Source organism: Pararge aegeria, chromosome 14 (genome assembly GCF_905163445.1).
Source record: "Pararge aegeria chromosome 14, ilParAegt1.1, whole genome shotgun sequence".
Lineage (NCBI taxonomy): Eukaryota > Metazoa > Arthropoda > Insecta > Lepidoptera > Nymphalidae > Pararge > Pararge aegeria.
The window spans coordinates 13,099,596-13,120,588 of NC_053193.1; positions in this window are offsets into that span (position 1 = coordinate 13,099,596).

The window sequence follows — 20,993 nt, forward strand, 5'->3', positions numbered from 1 at the left end:
CTGAGAACTTATGTGAACATCAGTGTAACCTAATTTAGGTATAGGCTAAATGTGACCAAAGCTAGGTACGGTGGCGTTTCCGCATAAAAAAGATTGGAGGGAAAGAATTAAAAACAATTGCCAGTTCCGTTCCAGATCGGCCGACATTTACAGAGAGATGCGCTCGCTAAGGCGACCTTAAAAAAATATTTTTTTTTGCGCTTATTCAAAGATTTTCCCAACGAAATTTTTCCAACGAAGTAAATCTACTTACTGAGCAGTGATTACGTTACGCTGCAATTCCCTTCCCAACGTTATTTTATTGAATAAAAAACCTCTGGTTATTCCACAGATTTTTTATTCTATAATCTCGTCGATAAACTGGACTGTTTTAATGCTTTCATAACTCTCATACTCATACAATTCGAATTTAAAAATAAATAGCTATATACCTTTGCTAAATTGTTCAAATTATAACTATCCGTTTTGATAGACGACGTGCGGTACGAGATCGGTAGGCCCGCAATCCTAGAGTAGTTTTCGAGTATCGACACGCTAGAATGTCAGAGTAAAATGGAACTTATAACTATGTAAACAAAAGCTCAAATTTGCCTACAATTCAAAACTGTTTGACAGGAAGTTTGTAGAATTGATAATATTGTACTTTTTTATTTTTCGAGCCCTCTTATCAATAATAAACGTTGCATAAATTCGGTAGTTATGCACACTAACTGAAAACATGTCAGAGCGTGAAAAAACACTACATAGTTATGCCAGTCCAACGTCATGCCACTTCTATAAACAAGGCCCTAAGCTTTGTTAGTGATCGAAATCCCTACAACATTTATCCCTACATCCCTATTATATTTTATCATATACACTATAGTTATATATATTATTAAAATTTACATAACATGCTGCATTGTCATATTAGGATAATTTTTTCCTGTAATGACAAAAATGTAAGATGGGAACAAATAAATAAAACATCACTGCTGGGCCTAATTACATCTTTTGTAGGATGTTCCCAAGTCCAGAAACTTGATTCGCGGGTCGCTTTTATCGCGGCTCCCAACGACTCATTTCATATCGTATGTCCCCCTCGTTGCGGGTCGACCAACGTCCGACAATAACGGAAGTTCAAGTATCTAGGTACACATCATTTCCATACTCGTTAATATATGATGCCAGTGTGTGATTTTGGGGTTTGTTTATAACAAATTCACCTCTTGCGAAAATATTTATTGTATTGTTATTTAAATATTTACTAGCTGTCCCGGCGAACTTCGAACCGCCGATCATTTGTTTTATGAATGTTATCCTATTCCGGTCTAAAAGAAATCCAAAAAATCAAATATAAAAATTGGTCTAGTCGTTCTTGAGTTATAAATGGTGTAACTAACACAACTTTCTTTTATATACATATATAGATGTGTTGTTATATGTATTAGTTTATTTTTATATTATGTGCTTTTGATCTATTTGCGTAAACTAGTTTATATAACTAGTATTACTTAGTATAAGTTACTTATATATAATTAAACCAAACTCCCGTATCATTATGATAATTTTAATTAATAGTGAAAACTTTATTGGCTTGTGTAAGATCTATAATTAAGTTTATCCATTGTAGAAATTTATTTATAGCTGTTTGTTTTCCAAATAAAAAAAAAAAAAAAAAAAAAATATATTAGTTGTAGCATGTATGTATTTAAAAAAATTGTACCACCAGCAGTCTATTCTCTTTGTTTTTCCTAATTCCAAGGTTGTCTGGTAGAGATCGCTATTAAGCGATAAGGCCGCCTCTTGATTTATACTTTTTTCTTCATTTTTCCTTTTTTTTTGTATATATGTTAATGACGTGGTATACAAATAAAGAGTTCAATAATCCACATACACAGCCTCTGTGATAACAGTAACACAAATAAGGAGAGTATCGAGATGATGGTAAACCTAAATCGTATAAAATAAAAGAAAAGGCCGCAGGTGGTCTGCGAACGCCCACAAGGGATCTATACACCCTGATTGAACAGATAACCCCGGAGTGGGGCAATAGTACTGCAAAGTACAATTACGTCTATTCTCTTCCCGAGACTGAAATCCCTCGGAGCTGGAGTTGTTTAAAAAATAATGTAATGGTAAACAAAAATATAGTCGTCGAGGAGTTTAGGTTTGCAGTATCGCAGGAATTTTACCTTAATATTTATACTTTACAGGATGTTATAAATCGAACACGTTAAAATAAACTAAACTAATCTATACCTATACCCACAGAATAAAGAGCAAACAGAACCCTCATTCAGCCATTATTGCATGCAGTGCATTGTGCCAAAAACAGTGAAAACGTCCCGCGCACGTCCCACCCACGGAACGTTGCTAGCTCACAAACTTTTCCCATTTTCCCACAGAGTTAAATATACTTACAGAACATTAGAGATAATTACTGTCAACTGCTAAATGGCATTATGACTAACTGGCTGTGAGAGAAACAACTCTAAAGTGGAGTGGTTTTTGATGCTTCAATATTAGTCGTGTGCACGGTTTCTGTAAGTTTTTAATTCCAATTACATGCTTTTTTGTCCTTAATAATATAATGGAATTTATCTATAAGCTTACGTTTTATTACATTTGGTACTTACTCTTCACCTGTTCGCTGAATGACATATGCGCGAATAAACTATTGTGCGTGTAATAACTATCCAAGCAACCTTGTCATTATATATCATATTTATATATATATATATATCTATGATATATAAGGATATATATATATAATCTTAATATATATAAATCTCCTGTCACGATGTTTGTCCGCGATGGACTCCTAAACTACTGAACCGATTTTAAATTAAATTGGCACACAGTGAGCAGCCTGGTCCAACTTAAGAGATAGGATAGCTTAGATCTTTAAGTAAAGTCACAATCTTATTTTATTGCAAATTATTTGTCTATAATTAATTGACAGTCACATGTTATATGTATATACAACTATACTCATTTAAGGCTTAGCGATACTGAATACTTTAAAAACAAAATCAAACGCAGACGAAGTCGCGGGCAACAGCTAGTATATAATATAATACTATAATATCCTAATGGAAGCATGCAGCTCCGCTTTCATCTCTCACAAAATAGAAAAATAAATGTTAAAATGTAAAATGTAAATTTTTGGTGTTGGAAAAGAGCAACTGCTGAGTTTCTTGCCGGCTTCTTCTCGGTAGAATTTGCCTTCCGAACCGGTGTAGAGTCACTGCCAACAGACAGACACGTCGATTCAAAAGTGATTTTATTAGGCCTAATTACTCGGGTTATATTCAATTGCCAATCACACCAATATTATAAAGGCAAATGTTTGTATGTAAGTGTGAAATATATTATTTATTAACATATAGACCTTTTACCCCGAAAAAAATCCATGGTTCCCGTGCGATTAGTGAAAACCTGAATTTCAAGTCGATGACTTTAAGTATAGCTACAGTTTGCAATGGCATTTAAAATACTATCACCTGACGGCGTAAACCGCGCTGAATATGTCTATATTGCACTAATTGCACTAAGATAAAAATCGTGTCATCATCATCTCTTCAACCGATTGACGTCTACTGCTGGACCTAGATCTTTTGTTGGGAGTTTTAAAATCCACTGTCCTGGACCGCATGTTTCCAGCAGCTCTCAGCGACTTGGTTTATGCCGTGTGTCCACCTCGTTGGGGCTCGACCGAAAATTTCGTGTAATTCGGGCTCATTCACCGCGGGGTGCAGCTAAAGCTTATCATAAAAATAAAGACATAACCTACTCGTATTTGAGCAAATTATCTTTGACTAAATATCTAATAACTTATCAAGAGTTAACGCTCTCGAAACTGCGGTCGTGTAGACGTCTAGACAATTTGTTCATATCTCAATGTTTGGGAGCGGATATTCTATGAAGTCTGACGGTTAAAATTGAAGTGACTGTATAAATTGTTAGATAGGAAACGTTTTAAGAAGCTTTTTCATTTGCATAATCATATTAACCGACGTCGTCTTTAATCCCAATATCCTCGTATGTAAATGTTATGTTATTCTATGTCATTCATTTGCTAAGGTCGCAGACCGAGTATAAAATTGCTGTAGCATGAAAGAGTAACTTTTTCATGAATAATTCAACTTTCGTTTTTATAACATTGAGACAGAGTTTTTAATAGAAGGTTTTTTAAATTTATTTATTAGCATTTCAAGAAAAAAAAACTACACGCGTACTATACTTAGGTTATAATTACTAATTAAATGATTTATCTTTCTGGTAAAAGTTAACATTTCTTACATTAATATCAAGAAGGTTGACTTGATAATACGTATTCAATCTAAAAGATCTTCTTATAGGAGTTTGCAGTCATGTAGTGTATTGATAGACCTATAGATTTATATCATCTGCAAAAAGCTTAGAATTTTTAAATTCAGAAATAACGTCATTGATAAAGATGTTGAATAAAAACGGACCAAGATGCGAGCCTTGAGGGACATCAGAGGCTGGCAGAAATGAGGAACAGTATCATCTTATAGCTACAGCCTGTGTACGATCTCTTAGGTAAGATGCAAGCTTTCGTAACATGTCACCATATATACCAATTTTATCGAGCTTATGTATCAGAATTTTACGCGATATTTTATCAAATGCTTTAGAATAGTCGGTAAACAGCATCGACCTGAAAACCGGCCTCCATGGTTCTGTAGTTGAGGAATTCACAGAAATTACTTTTTGAACCCATGTTGTTCCTGTTTAATAATCGGTCTAATGATACGAAAGAGGGTATAATATTATACTTTCTCGAATAATTTGGGGACAGTACTCAACTTTAAAATAGGACGAGAGTTACTAATGGTTTGAAGCCCAGATGTGAGGAAGTGATTGTTTATTATTATAATAATTTATTATTTCACTCTTTATTTGTACACCACTATGAAGTTAGGGAAATAAAAGAATAACAAAAAAAAAGGCAGAAGTAGAATACAAAAGGCGGCCTTATCACTTAGTAGCGATCTTTGGCAGGTTTATGTGTTTTTTTTTATAATTCTTTGTACTTATGTGTATAATTGTGTTTGTTATTAATAAAGTTTTAATATTTATTTTATTATTTTTTAGTATTAATATTTGTTTCATTATTCTATTAACAAACTCTATTTCATGCCTACGGTAAAGTACAAAATCTTGCAGTACCAATAGGTTTTTTGTCACTCTGTCTTCACAGAATAATTATCATCATCTTTTGTCCTACTGCTGAGCACGAGCGTCGTCCATCATAGAAGAGAGAGGTGCTGTTATTTATCAATCTACACATAAGCAATCTAAACATTAGGGCATATGGTATATCAAAAAACCATATAGGTACCTACTTGCATACATTTATGAACCCTGATAACATTACACTCCCTCTTGCGTAGTTGTGACACACAATATGAAGTTTTGTCTTGTAGTTTAGTGATTATTTATCATTGATTAATACCCGTTTTCACTAACGACGAACAAGCCAATGCTAATATTATAAGTAACGTAATCTAAGTAGATTCCTACGTATACATAAACCGTTTACCAATAGTTTATTTATTTATTTATTAAACTCTTTATTTGTATACCACAACATTAACATATTTAAAATATAACAAAAACAGAAACATCGAAAGAAGTAGTAATACAAAAGGCGGCCTTATCGCTTAACAGTAATCTCTGCCAGGCAACCTTAGAATTAGGAAAAAAAAGAAGAGGAGAATAGACTGCTGGTGGTACAAATATTAAAATACATACATGCAAATAACTACATGCTAATACATAAACTAGTGTACACAAATAGATAAAAAGTAAATAATATAATAAATAAATAAATATAAAAATAAACTAATATATATAATAACAACACTTACATAATTAAATACTTTAACATACAATAAATGAGTAAGTATATACATACTATTAAAAGTCGTTAACAATATAATGGGCCTTAACTGCTCTTTTAAATATCGCCAGTGATTTGGATCGTCGTATGCTCAATGGAAGCGCATTCCACAATTCCACAGCTCGTACGCTAAACGAACGCTTATAAAATTTTGTCCTATGATAAGGCATACACAGCGTCAGCGCACGGCACGATCTTAAACCAGATTGCTCACCAAGAAAAGTGAACTTCTCTTTTAAATACGAGGGAGTTTTTAGATGAAATAACACACAGTACAGAAGAGAAAGTACATGCATATCCCGGCGACGACGAATAGGAAGCCACTTGAGTTTTTGTCGAAATTCGGAAACATGGTCATATTTGCGAAGGCCAAATATGAACCGAATAGCAAGATATTGAAGACGCTCAAGTTTATTAAGCTGATCCTCGGTCAGATTAAGAAAGCTTGCATCCGCATAATCGAGAATAGATAGAAAGAGAGAATGTGCTAGCATAACTTTGGTCGGAATTGGAAGAAATGATTGCAGCCTTCGCAACGAGCTCATCGCCACAAACACTTTCTGACTCAGCTCTTTGACATGCACTGTCCATGACAATTCCCGGTCGAGGTATACACCAAGATCTTTAACAGAGTCACAAAAAGGAATAGCGATGCCATTATAAATAACAGAAGGAATGCTCAGCCAATCAACCCTCGCGATCATTCCTGAGCTACCAATAACGATAGTTATCACCTAAGAATAGTTGCCACCTAAGAGTTGGTGAAACGTTTTTTTTCTATAGGTAATTAGGTAATCTATCAAAGCGATGCCTAGGTTTAGTGAAAACAGGCATTGGTCTTATATTATTTTGGTTATTGTTATTTATAAATATTTTTACAAATAAAAATAGCTAAACAATTGTGTAGGTATAGGAAGCGAACGAGGACAACGGGGTGCGGTAGTGAAAATTTCGAAAGGCTCATGTTTTCCTTATAAAACTGATATAAATCAGTAGGTATATGGTTAATAGAACCCCGATTAGCTGGGCCATATGACCGCCTGTTTTTACCGGAGTCATAACTCGTAACTCAGATTGTCGTAAATATTCGAAGATTGGATGTAAAAATAACGGTAAATGTGTTATCGCTAGATCCCTTCGAACCATCGACCTATAGAATATCATATTTATGGAATGAATTGTTTGACTACCAAACAGGACAGAACTGATGACATCAAGCGAGTTACAGGGAGACGCTGGACTTATGAATTCTTCTTTATATGTAATTGAGTATTATGTAAGTTTATAATAGCATAAATATCTATTATACTTTCTTATCTATTAACACGTCCTTCAACCTGTCGTTATATGTTAATCAACCTGAGGTGTAGGTGTTACGTCTCATGCAGTTGCGTGCACTTCATACATGCACAAAAGCAATATTAGGGTAGGCAGACCCTAAAATTGATATAAAACTCGTATAGGAGGAAGATTTTTGCCGTTTTACGCAATTTTCCGTACGCTGTTTTTCGCTGTATGCATACCCTGGTAAGAAATACCGTGCACGCCACTGGTCTCATGCACCTATAATTAGACGGGCATGTACCGCAGAGCATGAATTAATGCTATAAAATGGTGATAGAACTTACTTGGATGAGCTCTGTCACAAAAAGCTACTACAACGTGTGTTTTGCTTGAATATAGGTAAGTATATAAATCTAAAGTACCTAAGTAGGTACGCCAAACACATGAATTAATCAAATTAATGAACATTACGAAAACATTTGAATTGCAAATGAAATTAATGATTTTATTTCGTCTCGCAGTCGAAAATTATGCAAACAACAATTTCTAGAATAATTTGTCTCTTAACTTTAAAGGTAGATAGCAACTTCTTTCATTAGGAATTCAAGGTACACTAGACATAAACATTTTATATTAAATTCTACCGTCAATTAGGTAATTGTAGTACTAATATTTGCATAACTTAGATTATGCTGGATCTCTGCAGGTAAGTACTTTATTAATCTCATCGACTTTAAATCCCGGAATTCTGGAAAAGGTTAAGTCGCATAAAAAAATTTCAGAGTTTGGAGATTTCGTAGATTTTAAAAACCTCTTTTTAATGAGCTGAGCCTAATGCTTGGCTGTCCGTCCTTCTATCTGTCCGTATGTCACTAGGCTGTATCTCAAGAAAAGCGATAATTAGACAGTTGACATTTTCACCAATGATGTAGGTAGGTATTTCTGTTGCATCTATAACAACAAATATTAAAAATCAGAACAAAATCAAATATCTCCTAGTCCGACTCGCAAGTGGCCGGATTTTTAATATTTCTACTGTTTCAAAGCTTCACGTGTAATTTCTATTAAAAATTTTGGATGCCTATGTCAACATTGAAATTAGCGTCAGATACTTGAAACTCGCAAACTTTGCCAATATGAACGATATTTTGACGAACAATTTTAATATTTTACGATCCCGTCACGGACGACCGAGCATTTTAATCACAGCTTTTTCGACTGTAAATGCTGTAGAAGGTAAATATATCAATCTTTTTTTTTTCGCATTCTGTAAAATAAACAATAAGCAATTCTGACTTGACAATTAATAATTATTTTTATTGCCATATATTGCCGTAATTGGCTATACTTACCTAGTATATCCCTAAGCATTTTTTAAAATCGTATTTATATGCCCATTTTCACAAACGATGTACAAGGCAATGCCAAAGAAAAACGCTTCCTGGGTGTTTTTCGGGATAAATGGTTCTATTACTGTCTCCACTATACAAGCTCTTTATTTGCCAAAAGATCGCTTCAGGCGTAGCTCAAAGATAAAAAATAAGCAAAAATACTTATTAGCAATCGTAATAATACGGATCGTGTACAAAGTAATCAATAGCAATATTGCAAATGGTGATGTTAGTAAATACGAATCAAACATAAATGTGAAATAGGTAGTGGCCACAATCTCACAGAAAGCCTACCCTTGGATTTGAATATCCTTTAGGAAAATGCGAGGGATCCATTTCCTTCTTATAATGCCCACCGTCCTTTGCTATACAGGCTTTCGGCTTTCTAATAATCCGAGGAACATAATTTAATACGCTGTTTCACATTATTGAATACACGAAATAGGTCTTACATTGTTATTATCTTAATAAGGAGTAACTTCATTTCTTGAGGATGCCTTTAAAACATGCCAGTTCAAGTAAAGTTATGTTTCTTTTTCTTCGCGTGAAGACATAAAATATCCATTTAAAGCTTTCTTTATTTAGATTTTTACAAAAATTTAGCTTCACTTTCTTGATTAAATGTAGAAAATACTGTATAGATTGTCTATACGGCTTCCTGGCGGGAAAGTTCCTTGACTAGAGACTAAGAACTAGCGGACCCTCGCGACTTCGTCCGCGAATGAGTAAACTTAAATAAATAGTCGTATGTTTTCGCAGACTGTTTTATAGAACTTCAAAGAAACAATTCCGATAATTCCGATATACTACATAATTCCGTTGTTTGGCGTAACGTTTACCGTTCACGCATCGCACGCATCGGAATCTCTCAAAGAGGATATTTTTGCAGTATTTGAAACATTTCTCATGAATGATAGTAGCCATTGGAAGTAGCGTGATGCTATATAGTCTTAATTGATACTACCAATCCAAAAAAAATCGAAATTGAAACAGCGTTTTATGATAATTCTCTTCTAATAATTTAAAATGACATTGTGAGATGGTGTTAACAAAAAAAAAAAAAACACCCGGCTAAGTTTGTTGTGGGCTTCTTCTTAGACCAGGACGCGTTTGGAACCCTCGTAGCTTTAGTTTTAAGTTTACGAATGTGGTTATCGCCATCATCTCACTACCGTGAGGTTCTTATGTACGCATCAAAAGTGCCACCTGTGGGCCTACTTGAATAAAGATATTTTTGATTTTTGACTTTTGACTTTTGACTGATATTAGCGCGTTTAGCCAAACAAATTCAAAAGCTTTATTATATTATAACTATGCCTATCCAAAAAAACCACGTCAATCTAAAACTCCGTTGCGCGGATTTTGAAAGACTAATGCAGAAAAAATAGCGATGCCATCCTGTAGGAGCTGTTTGCTTTTCCGGGACAATTTTTTTTATTTTTTATTAACGACAAATCGGTTAATTCGTTGTGGCGTTAAGCGTAACAAACAACAATCCATCCATATATACATACATCCATCTATCCTCACAAACTTTCGCATTTATAATATTAGTAGGATGGTACGCATGCATTCTATCGTTGTCCCATTTGCCTTGCGACTTGCGGTTATCTGTGCAGAGTTATGTATTTTATCTCCGACAGCATTTACCAGATCTTTATTAAATTTAGACAGTACCTGCTTGATAATATACACTTTCAAATAAAAAAAGAATTATTAAAATCGGTTCAAATTTAACGGAGCTATGAAGTAAAATTAATAAAATAATTCATCTCGATTCCCAATCACGTGATGCCCGCACAGACAGACAGACAGACAGAAAAATAAAAAATAAAAATCTGTTTTGGACTCAGTATCGATTATAAAGCATCCCCCGGTCAAAATATTCAAAATATATTAAATGTACAGAAATCTTCCAGTTACAGTTTTATTATAAGTATAGATAATAATATTATCAGCAAATAACCAACAAACATAAAAAGAGAGTAGCACTAGATTAGCATAAAGCATAATTTTAACACACAAATTAATACAAGCAATGAGGAAAAAATTGCTATCTCACCCGGCAACGATTTATATACTCTGTAAAAGAACGTTACAAAGAGAATTATAAAACAAGGGTGAGTGTAAATGTAAGGTAAGATAAATGAACTCAGAGTTCGTTCTTGCGGAAGAGTTCTATCTAAAATGATTCGAAGTATTTTTGGCGGTGGCCTTTAAATTATCAATAATACATATTGATTTTTAATTTTTTAACAAAATTAAAATTAGAGGATCAAGGCTATAAAGGTCCTAGTGTTTTTGTGGGTTTTTTTTGTAGGGTATTTTTCGTAACCTAGGATTTTAAAACCTCATTTATTCATTCATCATTTGATTGTCACTCTTATCAAATATCACGCCTCGCCAACGTCCATCATAACCAATGGACTTTGGGGTCCTAAGGTGCTGGAATCACCACCCCGCACCGGTAAACGCAGCGTAGGTCGACACCCAACGATGTGGATAGACGACATCAAGCGGGTCGCTGGGGGCCGCTGGAAGCAAGTCGCCATGGAGCGTGGATTTTGGAACTCCCTACAAATGAGTCTATGTCTAGCAGTGGACGTCATTCGTAGATTGACTGTTTAGTCTTAGTGTTTAACTGACACGTATCAATTCGCGCGGCATTAAAACTGTAATTCGTAGTCGAGAGGTGAACAGTCCCCTAAAATCTAACATTCAACATTTGTGGATTGAAAGTTGGACCAGCATTTACTGTCTGTCATTTACTGTCAAAACCCCTAAGGGAATGGAGTTTTAAGCATTATAGTCTATAATTTTACATAAGAAATTCTATATTTGACACTATTCCAAATTCAGCCAGCTTATGACTATCAAATGTTTAAGGTTGGCGGCTGAATTGTGCCCCAGACGAGCCCCTATCTTGACTATGAATTCCAGAGTAAATTTATCACAATTTTATAAGCATTCATTTAATTTACTTCATTCATATATATCGCGTAAATGTAAACCGAAATAATATTTCAGAGGCTATAAAAGTCTATTCATTAAATAATGTACCTCTACTCTGAGACTTTTCTTTGAAACCGAAACGCTTATAGTTTTTGATTAAACCATTGCCATAGTTTTTAAAGAAATAAATCATATCAAGTGACGTCTATCACTTTATTAGGTACGCGTCGCGTAGCGTAGGTACTATGCACGTGTTGATCTTTTATCTTCAATAGGGTTGTCATAAGTAAACACTTGATTTTTTTTAAATTGGTTTTTAGGGAACAATAACTATTTATATTATTTATTTATTATATGCTTTACACAATATTTTTACAGGGTGATACCTTATGAAAAATACTTATGTACCCTTCAATAGTATTTCGTAATTCCGTTACACGTTGTATAATACTAGCTCTTGCCCGCGGTTTTTTTTGGTTTCGTAATTTATATTATTAGTAGCTTAGGATAGGATTTCCGGATCAATTTCGAATGCATTGCGGCTGGTTGGCCAAATTATAGCTTAATTAGATATAATTTGGCTTACCATTTGGTTAGCATTGTCGATTGGCCTGTATAAATAACTTTGGTGTCAATAATATTGGGTTATTGATTGGGTCATGAAGGTTATTAAATCGACATTTAATAACCTTCCGATTTCAAAATTACAACACATCAACGACCTTAGTTGAGGCAGAACCACTGAGATTGATTTTGTTATACCTATAGGTCTTGTAGATGGTCAACACTTGACAGATGACCAGGAGCTCATGACTCTGTACTGTAGTACCTAGAAGAAAAAGATATTTAGGTAAGTAAATATATTAGTGCGTAGAATAAGAATGTTAATCTTCCGTGATCCCCAGCATTTTATGAGCAAAATTTACGGCACATTTGAAGTTAAGCATTAGTTAATTTTAATGAGTATACTAACACATAATGATTTTACATAATTAAAGTGTTCATTAGTCATTCAAGATGGATGCACTTGCAAATGGATTGTTACATCTTCCATGAAATTGCATGTATCATAATGCATGAAGCATCTCTCGAAGGTGGATAATTATTGTGTTAATGCATTCCCTACCAATTATTGGTGACCGTAAAATACTCCTTTGAAATGTTAATTATAATTAAAATGATTTTCATATAGATTAAATTAAATGACGTTCTGCAAATGAGTTAAAATTCAAAATTCATTGATTTCAAGTAGGCCTAATTAATGAGCACTTTTGAAACGTCAAGTTAATCTGTTTGTAGTGACTCTACCACCGGTTCGAAACGCGGATTCCTCTGAGAAGAGCCGGCAAGAAACTCAGCAGATTGCTCTTTTCCAACGTAATTTTAAAGTTTAACAATCTTTAGAATTTTTCTGTTTTGTGAGAGATGAGAGCGGAGAGGCCTGCTTCCAAGTAGCCCTGTCGTTAAGGAATTCATCAATCGTGTAGTAACCACGATTTGTTAAATGTGTTTTAATATATTGTTTAAACTTAGGTAAAGGTAGATCGGTATCATGTTATAAAAGCATATACCCATCCCCACAAAGGATTTCTGTACTTTTCTCAGACGATATGCAGATATCACTAATTTATGTCCGTTTCTAGTTAGCCGACTGTTTATTTCAACTTTTTGTTTATAATTACTTATGTTTTAATAAAGATTATTTTATTATAAATATATTGCGAGGCTACTGTAAGTATATCTATTTCTTTAAATTTGGTACGAAGGGATTCACTCACAGTACAAGAGAAATTTATGGTAATACTGATATTTACAAAAACATCAAGCGAGGCAGTCTTTGGGGATAGAAGACTTTTCGATGAAAGTGAAAACTTAACATATGTACATATTAAAAAAAGAAAGAAATAGAGAAAACATATTTAGGCCAATAAATATTTTCAATTACAGCAACGAAACTAACCAAATATTGGTAGCCCGATCAGCATAAGTCGCAACAAGCAGCGCTGGTTTTCCGCCTGATGATGGGAGAAATCACGGACGTAACTACTTAACAGTTTATAAGAACTTAATAACAATACAAATTTACTACTAATAATACTATTGACTTTAATATAAATTAAACTTATTAAAAATTATTAATATCTTATAAAAAAAAACAAACGGACTATCGCAAATTACCTATACAGATGATTGAAATCTAATTAATATTAACACAGTAATAAATAACAACATATATCTGGATATATAGGTGGACATATGGAAGTATATGGCACTTTATCATGATTTTATGGTGAACAAAAATGATAAAGTGCTCAACTCGCCTAAAGAAGTTTTCACTTCAAAAATATCTTAAAATTCAATAGAAAACTGAATCCTTAACATGTTCGCACAAAAGGCGTAACGAAAATAATTTAATTTAAGAATACAAAAACATCCCGGCCGTGATTCTTAAGGCTCACAGGGTCCGCAATATCCGGCGCTGGCTGAGTAAGGTACCGGCTATGGGGATTTACAGCTTTTTGTATAAAAGCTATACCATTTTATATCGCTGTATACAAACGCTGAATTCATTTAGACCTAGTATAATTCTTATCTTTTCATAAGATAAGAATAATAAGTCAAGTGTTTTTAGTGACGGTTCGGAAGGCAGATCCTACAATGAAGAAGCCGGAAAGGAACTCAGCAGTTGCTCTTTTTCAACATAATAATTTTTGCAATAATTATTTAATAATATAATAATAGAAATTAATAGTAATAGAAAGCGTAGCGGTGTGATTCTAAGCGATCTTGCCTTTAAGAAATAAATCAATTATTTAGTATTTTATAATTTTAGTGTTTTTTACCTACACTTGGAGGAAATATCAATTTTATAAATTTAAAATGCATATAAAAAATTTCGGAACCGACAGGATTTGAACCTGCGACTCTCTGGCAATCACGTCCTGAGGGCTTTACCAATTAAGCTACGGCTCTCCTACCGTCGATGCCAAAATTAGTATAAAGCGCTATAGTAAATGTGTTTTAACAATTTTTTTAAACTTATGCATTCTTAGGTCCTCCAAAATTACATTGGTAATCCTTACTAACCCCTACTAATATTATAAATGTCAATGTAAGTTTGTTTGTTACGCTTTCACGCAAAAACTACTTAACCGATTCTCATAAAACTTAGTACCCATATTCTTGGAAGTGTTAGGAGTAATATAGAATACTTGTTATCCCGACATTAAGTTCGGTTTCTTTGGGAGGGAGTGTTTGACGATTTTACACCATAACTCCGACAAATTATAACCGATTTAAATAATTATTTTTGTACTATAGAGGTTATAATATGTGTTTAATTTTACCTAAAATGTTATTAGAGATAGAGTCGGAACTCCTCAGTGGACATGAGCAAACCCCTCATTTATGGCTTAGCGATACTGAATACTTAATTTTTTGATCAACAACTAAATTTAATGCCACATCAAAAAACAAAATCAAACGCACTCGAAGTCGCGGGAAACAGCTAGTAAAGTTATAAAAACATATACTCAACCTCTTAAACAACTTCAGTCTGGTGGGAGGCTTTGGCCGTGGCTAGTTACCGCCCTACCTACAAAGACGTGCCGCTAAGTGATTTAGTGTTCCGGTGCGATGTTGTGTAGAAACAGATTAGGGGTATGACTAACATACTCCCTAACAGGTTAGCCCAATACAATCTTAGACTGCATCGTCACTTACCACCAGGTGAGATTCCAGTCAAGGGCCTTCTTGTAGTGAAATATAAAAAAAACTGGTACCTTATACGCAAAAAAAAAATCTATTTCAAACAAATAAGATCGTTTGAAGACACAAATACCACATAGTTAATCGATATTGGAGCCGTATTTATTTATTCTAAACGAGTTCTGAGGCAAGCAAGGATTCGGATATCTTTTATCAAAGAATAAAACTTAAGAGACTTTATATAAAAGATTTTCGGCAATGTACTCTGTACGCAAGTTTCGCTCCGACACCGGAGCATCCTCAGGAGATTTTGACTTCACAATGAATAATTGTTAAGTGGACTTATGAACTAAACAATTATTAAATTAAAGTGATCTCAACAATTATTCATTTATTCATACCAAACGCAAATATTGTGTCAATCGGACTGTTAGAGCTAGCCCGCACTGCAAAAAGAGTTTTCAATAACACTTGAGCCATAAAGCGATATCCCCACTTGCGATTTGAAATTCGCGTGGTATAAAAAATTGTGTTTTGATACGGTTTCGTGCGGCTCAGTGCGGAATCTTTATACGTACTTTATACGTACTGTCAAAAACCGCCAGGAAATTTATTAGAAATGCGTTGTTGGTGAAATTCCGTACGAAAAAATTGCGAGGATAAAACCGGTTATCGGGCCAGCTCTTAGTTTTAAACTTAAAAGTAAACACTCTGGAGTTGGTACATCTGTTTTACTAATCTATGCGTTAAAGTGCGTAGGCGGAGATTAGTGTTTACCAAGCCCGCACGAATCGGGATTAGGGATTAACTGTAAGTAGCTTTTTTTTTTAATCTAAAGCATGTTATATCACGCTCAAAGCGAAATCGACTCAATCTCTTCGAAAAGAAATACCGCAGTCTAAAAATTTCTAAATCTAACACATAACATGATGTGGTAGATTTAGAAATTTTCAGTTTTCAAGCTACAGGCACAGTTTTGAGACAAAATCCAATTTACCAAATTGGTGGACATATAACTTGACAAATTAATGACAAAGTCCTCCATTTTTCATTTTCAAACACTTTCATTATATTAGTTTTAAAAAGTGTGAGACCAAATAACATGTTCCATTGATACTTATAACTTCTAAAAAAGCAGAGTATACAAAGTTTCATCCTCATTTAACCACCTCGTGGTAATAATAATCATAATAATAACACATTTTCATATTAATAATTCCTTTATTTGCAAGATTGCTGGTGTACAGAGCAAGATTTTATTAAAATATATAGGTACCAAGCAACCAAAAACCCGAATGGCATGCAAAAGTTTTCAAAATAAATTAGAATTGTAACTGAAATGAAATTTTATACAATAATAAGAATCCATCCCTTCTCAACATGTTTGTGAACTTAGTAGGCATTTTGAAAATGTAGTAGCTATTGTAACTTTTTTTAAGTAGATGTTTAGAAAAATACTTATTCTTTAAATGAAGAGTAACCTCTTCATTTTAAGAATATTCCTCTATAAAAAACAAATACATTTAAGTAACAAGATATTTGCTCGTTTTTCTTCCATTCGACTACAGCTAAAAGTACTTTAAAAGCTGAGACGTCGCCCGCCAAGATACTTTAGAACTAAACGGGCTGAAAAGTTTAATGCTTACATTGAAGTGATACAACTTACGGCTACAACTCTGATTCAAATTCAATACTGCAACGTTGCGAACAGCTGTCTGGTTTTTCTTTTTTGTGTTTGCCCCTGTATTACAAAACTTAGGCCCGATTTCACCGTTGGATAATAAAAGCGACAGAGCAAGTTAAACTCAGTTTACGTACTTGGAATTTCGGCTGAATTTGAACCCGTGGTTTTATTAAACTAGAAAAACCTCCCTGGCAGTGGAGGCTTGTACCTCTGGAACTGCGAACCGCCCAGGTATAAGACTGGCGGAGCTAGTGAAGGCTGGTGGTATGGGTAGAATATTCTTACGGTGTGATCACTCTGCTGCTCCCAGCGCCTTCCCAGGACTTGTCTCAGTGATGAAATCGGGGGTGTCCATTGTGCACAGCATAGTCCGCGCGTTGGTTCGCGTACTATTGTTCTGGTACCATGATGATTGCGGATGTATGCTAAAGCGTTCCCGTGGCCTTCAGGTGGTTAGAAGGAACAGCGTACGGTTTTAGTCAGTAAGAGTCTGACATAACCTTTTTTTTTTTAATATATAGACAAGTGCTTGACTGCAATCACACCCGATGGTAAATAATGATGCAGCCTAAGATGAAGCGCGCTTGCCTAGAAGATGCCTATTCACTCTTGATTTGAAGGTACCCAGATTATAGGTATCAGGGAAGACGGAAGATGGGAGGGCATTCCAGGCCTTTGCGGTGCGGATCAGAAAGGAAGAAGCAAAACGATTCGTACGTGTTGATGGTATTTCAACCACGTAACGGTGCAGATTCTTTCGGTGTCTCGCAGTTCGATGGTAGAAAGGAGATGGTTTGACCAAATCGAATAACTCCTGAGCACACTCTCCGAAATGTATCTTGTAGAAAACAGCCAGACAAGCAACCTTGCGCCGGTGTTCAAGGCTTTGAAGTCTACTGACTACTGAACCTCCGTGCTCCCGGTGGCGCGGTATTTATGAGAATTTGCCCCCATATAAAAAAGGCATATAAAAAAACATTTCATAAACATGCATAATTTCTATAAAGAAATATTAAATTTGAAGTTTTTAAATACCAAAAAAAAAACTAGTTACGGTCAGAGTTGCTTCCGAGCTACTATCCATACCATCTCACCTGCGCCTTACATGCAGTGGCGAGCATAGAGGGTATGCACAGGGTATGCAGATGATATAAAATAAAGAAAATCTCCAGTAAGAGAAGAATCGCCGCTAAAGAAGTATAACTTCAAAAAGTTCTTCCTGTTTCAGTTTTGTCCTTGGCTATGTATTATGTTGTCGTATGATCCACCGCGTCGCGTCACCCGTTAATCGCACGATACATTCAGGTTAAAAATAATATTTTACATTCAGCAAAGGATAAATAAAATTACCGTAAAAATAACTAGACAGTCTGCTGTGTATCCAGGTGGTATTCCAGTGAAGCAACAGCTAGAATAAATAATACAAAAGAACCGCCGGTATTACAGTGGAATTAAGCAAACTTTTAAAAATTCTTTGCGCAGTCCGACCCGTTTCGTACCGCGGTCACGAGGGATATCAACGCTGGATGGAACGAAATCAGCAAAGAGCTACGTTATTAAAAATGAAGCAAAAACTGACATTTGGAATGCTCTGTGTCGATCTACCGTTTTCAACTATCCGATTTTCCTTTTTGCGGAGAACTTACTTTGTTTTTATTTCATCTAGGACGGTCGATGCTGTACTCACCGAGTTTAATTTGGTAGACAGATGAAATTTCAATATGAAAGAGGAAAATTTGGTAAAATTTAATATGAGTTTACTTTAAAATGAAACCAGTCAAAAAAAGTTTTAGAAATTACAAATGTATCTTGTCCCTAAAGTAAGTAATATAATTCTAGAATTATAGTATCAGCATCATTAGTATTAGATTAACACTGCTTTCAGCGATGGTAGTAAGCCCCTAGATTAAATTTTCCAAATTCATATTGAAACTTCATCTGTCACTTTGAAATCGAAGACAGCCATTTCGATCTAATTTCTTTGTTTGTACAGAGACAAATAAAGAAATTAAACGAGATTTCATATAACTAGCTACCCGAGACTTCGTCTGCGAATTATTATGTGTTTAAAAATACTTCAGGAACCTTTTGTCTCCCCGGGATAAAAAGTATCTTTTATCTTTCGCTAAGACGTAAGATATGCCAAATTTGGCGAAGATCGATTTTGCTGTATAGGTTGTCGCCGACTGGCGGGCGCAGTGGACAGCGACCCTGCTTTCTGAGTCCAAGGCTGTGGGTTCGATTTCCACAACTGGAAATGTTTGTGTGATGAACATGAATGTTTTTCAGTTGCTGGGTGTTTATCTGTATATTATAAGTATTTATGTATATTATTCATAAAAATATTCATCAGTCATCTTAGTACCCATAACACAAGCTACACTTACTTTGGGGCTAGATGGCGATGTGTGTATTTTCGTAATATATTTATTTATTTACTTATCTCATTCCATCGGAAAAGTAACCCAGGGGCAGTCTTGGGATAAATGTGGTTGCAACCTAAATTTGTGCCAAAATTCATCATTTTTAGTATGGGTGGTCGAGCCGATGATAGGTAAAAAAACGAAACAGATATACTTTCTATGGAAGTACAGATAAAAGCCATTGCAGAAAAAAGGACAAATCGAATCATAAACGACTGTATTCGCAAAAATAACAGTGTAATGTAGTGAATGAAACGCACCAGTCGTTTATCATGTTCGCGGTAGATTTTCATCGTGCGAACCATGACATAGTTTCACGGACGAGAAAACTAGACCCAGAAAAAACCGTAAAAGCATTAGAAATGGAAATTTCACCCAGCTACCTGTTAAAAGTAGACTTTGGGCGATACAAGCCACTATGAACTTTTTACAGATCGAAATAGGCGCGGAAATCGCATGCAATATTTTCCTGCATACCTTGCGATGCACAGAATCATACATTAAACATTGGGATATGCAAACAAGTAATGGTAAGTTGGGTTATTTTAAGACTTTTTAAAATTAACTCGTACTGGATTTTTTTATCTTTTTTATCATTTGACTTCTTAGTGCATACCATATGCAGTGGCGTGCACTTCACACACGCACAAAAGCACTGCTTACCCTTAAATTGAAATATAGCTCGTCTTGGAGGAGCGTTCTTACCATTTTTGACGGCCGATTGGCGCAGTTTGCAGCGACCCTGCTTTCTGGGTCAAAGGCCGTGGGTTCGATTCCCACTACTGGAAAATGTTTGTGTGACGAACAGGAACTCTTTTCAGTGTCTGGGTGTTTATATGTATTATATAAGTATTTATCTATATTATTCATAATAAAAAAAATATTCATCAGTCATCTTAACACAAGCTACGCTTACTTTGGGGCTAGATGGCGGTGTGTGTATTGTCGTAGTATATTTATTTATTATTTGTAGCAGAGCTTGTCTAGAGAAGAACTACTGCTATGATTATATGATTATTGCTTTGTTACAGTCTGCGGGACGTGGTTGCCGGTGTAATGACAGGCACATGAGAATTAACAGCTCCACCTCACCTATTGTGGATGCATCCACTAAAAAAGGTACACCAAAGGCCAACAAGCTAAAAAAATTACACCCTAATTTCTCTACTTTATTCTAGAACTGTAATTCTGGAATAGAGAGTTTAAGTAAAGCGAAGCCTGTAGAAACTTCTACATAAATTAATTCAGCCATTCTAAAATTTTAGTAGGACAAACACACAGAGATTCTAAAAAACGTCCGCTATTGTAAAATACCAAAAACGTAATAACCGACAGTTTTTTTAAAAATCTCATGGAGACAAGTTAATTTTATTTATTTATGTACCTATGTAAAGTATATTCAAAGTAACAGAAATCCAAATTTGGAATAGCGCAAGTTTAAATATTTACTCTAGCTTAGTATTCGCAAACTTTACACTTAGTTGTTTCAAGTAACTAACTGAGCAAAGGTAAAGTTTTAAGTGCATACCTATAATACCTACTTGTATTCGGGATAAAGTTGATGGAGATTAATATTACTTACGTCCTACGAATCTATACGTATGTAGAGGCACAGGTAAACGATTGTAGCGACACTTGCT